The following is a 6,105-nucleotide window of genomic DNA, read 5'->3' as shown; positions in this document are numbered from 1 at the left end:
AGCGCAGCCGGCTTTCAGGTTACACTGGATTGAAGATGCTTTCAGATGCTTTTAAAAGCAAAGCTCTGCTGCTGCTGCTGCTTCTTCTCACGTCTGTGTGAATCACGCGTGGTCTCGGTCCCGCATCTCTTGGGATGTGAGCTAGACTCTTGGAGGGGGTCTCGTACTGAGTCAGACTCGATATTATGGATGAATCATTTAATGATTCGGCAAACTTTTTTTCTACTGCTGAAGCTGACCGATGCGTTGTCAACCATTTACAGGCCACACCTTTATTAACTAGTTCTTAAAACTATATATTTACACCCGACTGAACACTGTTTCTCATTCAAAACTCTATTTACAACGTACACTCTTAAAAGTAAAGGTGCTTAAAAGGTTCTTCACACCTGTTCCATAGAATAAATATTTTTGGTTCCACAAAGAATCATTCAGTCAAAGGTTCTGTAAAGAACCATCTCGCCTTTTTAGAATCTGAAGAACCTTCTTTCGCCACAAAGAAGAACCTTTTGTGAAACAGAAATGTTAGGATGGTTCTTTATGGAACCATTTAGACAAAAAGGTTCTTCTATGGCATCGTGAAGCACCTTTAATTTTAAGCGTGTAGGATATGTCCACCTTATTTCCAAACTCGGAATGTGCGAGACTTCCGATTCATTAACCGCTAAATAACTAGCCTATAACTAGCCTATAAATCAGTCTGTTTTTGATTATAACAATGCATTAAAAAATAATATGATAACGAATACCAGATGCAGTATCAAGCAGCATAATGTTTTTGTAAAGGTAAAATGACTGGAAACCTACGACACCGGAAGTTTCGCACATTCAAATTACAAATGGCGCGCCCGCTCTTACGTTAAAAATAAGGTGGAACGTATCTGTACTGAAATATTTACACTTAAAGGTAAAGAGTGATTAAAGAGTTTGATTAAAACTGTCTCTGCTTATATTGCAGATGAACGACTAAGTAAACGGTAACACTTTACAATAAGGTTCATTAGTTAACTACATTAGTTAACATTAACTAATAATAAACTGCACTTATACAGCGTTTATTAATCTTTGTTAATGTTAATTTCAACATTTACTAATACATTATTAAAATCTTGTTAACATTAGTTAATGCACTGTGAGCTAACATAAACTAACAATGAACATCTGTATTTTTATTAACTAATGTTAGCGAAGATTAGTAAATACAGTAACAAATGTATTGCTCATGGTTAGTTCATGTTAGTTAATACATTAACTAATGTTTAACTAATGAACCTTATTGTAAAGTGTTACCTAAACTTGTTTAGGTGGGACTAATTGTCTGCTAACACTTTACAATAGGCTAATGTCCCATTAGTTAGTAACTAACTGACAATAAGCAATACATTTGTTAAAGTAAGTTAATTTTTGTTAATGGTATGCAGATGCAACTGTTCATTGTCAAGTAATATGGTAACACTTTACAATAAGGTTCCGTAAAATGTCTAAAATATAACATTTATTAACCTTTGTTAATATTATTTTTTAAGACTTAATAATGCATTATTAAATTCAAAAGTTGAATCAAATGATATGGTAACACTCTATGGTAAGGTAATTTGTTAACATTATTTATCTATGTTAGTTAACATGAATTTGAACACTTACTAATACATTATTAAATCAAAGTTGTATTTGTTAATATTTTGACCTTAACTAACAATGAGCAGTTGTAATTTCATACACTAATGTTAACAAAATTAATGAAATGTAATGAAATATATTGATAACTGTTAGTCAATGCTACTTAATGCATTAACTAATGTAAACTGATGGGAGCTTATAGTAAAATGTTACCAGTGGGTAGCAAAGTGGTGAAACATTTCTGGAAACTTTCCAAAAGTTTCCAAAATATTCTGGAAAGTTTTCCGGAAATTTACCAGAAATTTTCCGCCCCTTTGAAACCCTAGTTACCAATAATATTAACAGATCCATGTTAATGGACTAATGCTGTTGCCTAACCAGTTGTCTGACCAGCAGCAGACGAGGCTGCTTTTCATGCTTATCTAACATCTCACCAATGCTTCAAAGATCCCACTGGAATCCTGATCCTGAAAATGAGTGATTATAATAATAATCATCATCATCAGACTGTTGGCCTAATTTCTCGCTGAGGTGAGTCACTTCCTGTGCCAAACCCATTTGCTGAATCCCACCTGGATCCTCCCACATTTCAAACATGAAAGACATCCATCCGTGCGCAAACCGCCAAACCCAAAAACGCCCAGCAGCACGGCCCTCCAGTTTCCATTACCTACAAAAACAGCAGAAAAAACACATTGTGTCAGTCTGTACGCCTTAATTCCTCAAGCAGTAAGTGTGTGTGTGTGTGTACTGGTATATATGGTTTATGAGGACACTTCCTGTGTCCCTGTAAAACAAAAGGCCTAAAAAACATACAAAGCGGTGTTTTAAGAAATTCAAAAATTGCCAGTAGTTTCCTATAAGGGGTAGGTTTAGGTGTAGGGTTGGTGTGGTGTGGGGCAATAGCACATACAGTTTGTACAGTATAAAAACCATTACGCCTATGGAGAGTCCCCCGTAAACCACAAATGCCAGACTGAGTGTGATTGTGTGTTTTATTGGCATAGTTACACACACATATATTTCCCCATAAAGGCACTTTCTAAAAATCTACTTGAGAGAGAGAGAGAGGCAAAATCTAATTAAAGATTTTGTTGAGTATCATATTTGATACATGAGGCTATTATGGCTCATATAGTTAGAATGAGGAGGAAAAAAGAGTTTTATTCAGAGACTCAAACTGAGCAAAAATATGCAATTTGGTGCACATGGTGCATTATTTATAGGATGAAATTCTGATACTTGCAATGTAAATCAATGAGGTCTTTAGCAGTGTAGCAGATACTTACATTAAATTATATAAATACCATTCGTCACTCTATATCTCCAACAATATGTCTTAGTAAGATGAGATTGAAATGATCCAATGCAATGCACTACAATGATGACTGAGGGATGAACAAAGTTCCTCAAAAGCCTTTATCAGAATTTGAGACTCATTGATTTTTCTAAGAAATGATTCATGGAGAATCATGGAAAGCCGAGCTGCTTGTAAGTGTTCATCTGAAAATATGAGTAAACTTATTCTGACGTTTACTTGATAAAAATCTGTCTTCAGCGGAAAGACACGTGAAGCAGCAGCTGAAGCTGGAAGCAATTACACTAAAAGAGCTTTTACTTTATAAAAAGTGTAAACGTGTATTGTGTGCAACAGGTTTAACAGCAAAGTTTTGCTCATTTAGAGGCTGTGTGGGTTAAACAGCAACGTTTTAGGCCGATTCTCTTAATGTAAGGGCTTTATTTGTGAGCTCAGCAGAATGAAAGTCTGAATCACACACACTTCACGGTACTTTGAGCTCCACGTGTGAATCACCTTCAGTGACCCAGACGGGCTGATCTTCTCCCGTCCGCTCCGCAGGCCGAGGCTTGACTCACCGAAAACAACCCAATCTACCGAGTCTGGCTGTGTGTCATGTAAGGAAAACTCATGTGGGGATCATAAAGCTGCTGGCGCGGAGCTGGAGTGAGTCGGGTCACACCGCCGCGGCCCGGCCGAGCGTTTTGTCATCCGCACATGGTTGTGATCAGACGCTCGTGACGCACGTTTGCTCACTGCATGAATCAGCTCTCGAGCGGCGAACGGACGTTATGCTGCTTTATTTTCACTAGTCTGTGTTCTTATCACTGCGGGGAAAAGTTCACGCTATTCGTGTCGCTCAAAAATCAAAGGTCAAACAATTATGACCCGGTTCACACTATACAGCATATAGCGGGGCATGTTGTCACACTATATGGGGTAAATTGTCTCCATGGGAACTTGAGAGGGATAGCTTTTTTTATGAATGCAATCTAAAACATCTTCCACATTGCCTAAAATAAATTGTAGTGAATAAATAACATAACATAACATCAGAGAAAACAGTTAAAATCAACCTCAACCTTTCTTTTCTTTTTTTTTTTTTTTTTTTGGGTCACATTTTTACTCAACAGCTACAGTACATTAAAAAATGGGAGGATATTGGAAAATCATCCAGTTTGAAACATACATTTAAAACCATCAATCATTTAAACAAAACCGTCAAGAAGATACTTATATATTACTGTATAAACACGTTTTATAGCCTAAATGTATTAACATAATCGCGAATCAAAAGTCAAATAAATATAATGACCAGTTTTAAAATGTAGCCTATACTTTCAGACACACGCACGCAAACATACATTAAACACGAGATTATGCTGATTGTCGTCCTATTATTTAACATCTATAAAATGATCAAAAAAATGTAATAACCACATGTAAAATGCATAATTTTTCACTACTTCCGATATTTTTTTTTTTCCTGTCACCTCTGAAGGATCATGGCTGTGTCATATATAGCCTATATAGCCTAGGCCTATATAATGATTTTTTTTTCTTTTGCATTTTGTCTTCTTTTTTACAATTTCAAAATATATATCTTTTATATCATATATTTTCAGCTCATATATCACAAATTCAGCTCATTTAATTTGAAGGAGTATGCTGTAGACCTCACCTCGTCTGGATGCGCAGCGGCGTCCGTGAATCCAAATCTGCTCAAAGTTTGTTCCAGACGCGAGAATCGCCTCCAGCTCACCTGATTCTGATCGCAGCACATTCACACAGCCTTATAAACACCTTCAGAGGGATTCCCTGGAATCTGGCTGATATTTCCCCAGCATCCGACGGAATTCCCCCATCGGGATACGGAGGAAAACAGCGAAGTTCAAGACTATTGTATCAGATTAGTTCTGTGTTACTCTGAGTGAAACGTACCGTTAATTCTCAGGAAGCGACCCCTGAAACTACAACTGAAAACTGTTTAGATTCAGCAGTGAATGAATGAATGAACACGAAAGTGAAAGTCCTTATTACTCGAGTGCATGAGCATCTACTCAACACTAGATGGTGTCCAAATCAAATGCATCAGAGTTATTAACATCATATGAGCAGTGCTTGCAGCATGATATATATCATCTAAAAAAAAAAAATTATGCAGTTTATATTTATTGATACACTGAATTAAAAATGTAGTAAATGAAATACTAAGTAAATTTTCCCTATATGGAACAATACATGCTACAAATAGGCTACATTTGAATATAGAACATAAATATCGTTTCTTAAAACCTTTATAAAAATCAGTGTGCAACACTGTAAAACCGACTATAAGCTCACCATTCAGCACGCTGGTCCTCGATGACAAAAATATAAAGACATAAAGTGGACTATTATTAATTATTATTAACTAGTCATTAAAAAGACAGGAAATAGGGTATAAAAATAAAAATCCTCTTGTAGCCTACTATTCTATAAATCAAATAATGAACCTTTTTTTCTGTTTTATTATGATTTTTTTTTTCAGTCCTGTTACCATGAATTTGCGTAGTAAAAAAAAAAAAAAAAAAAAATTTATTGATAAGCATTATTGAAAAAGAAAAAAAATATATATATATATATATATATATATATATATATATATATATATATATATATATATATATATATATATATATATATATATATATCAGCACTGAATTCTCTTTCTGTTAATTCATGACTGAGCACAACAGATTAATTATTGCGAAATAATTATTGCGAAATTTTGTTTCGGGTTACTCCTCAAACTCATTATATAATTAAAAACAACAAAGGTATGAATAAAAGTGTGCAATATATATTTTAGAGATGTCGGGACGGATTTCGCGGGAAACTGCATACATACATAGGCCTACGTCATTCGCCCGTGCTTGGCACGTCATATACAGATTAGTAGCTCAGGCTGAAAGATAAACGATAAAAACAGCCTCCAACAAGACGCGTGCAGTTTTATATTTCAAACGCCAGAGGGCCAAAAGAAAACTGTAACTGTACAAGTGTGAAGTTACCTTTCTGAAGGCAGTTCTATCTCGACAACACAGCAAACGCAGTGAAGTTTATTAATGATTAATTATAGGCAGAATACTTAAAGTCAGCACAAATTTATTTTACCTCACTTTTGACAACTGCTACTGTGAAAGGAT

This window comes from Onychostoma macrolepis, chromosome 07 (genome assembly GCF_012432095.1).
Source record: "Onychostoma macrolepis isolate SWU-2019 chromosome 07, ASM1243209v1, whole genome shotgun sequence".
Lineage (NCBI taxonomy): Eukaryota > Metazoa > Chordata > Actinopteri > Cypriniformes > Cyprinidae > Onychostoma > Onychostoma macrolepis.
This window is presented reverse-complemented; position numbering follows the sequence as displayed.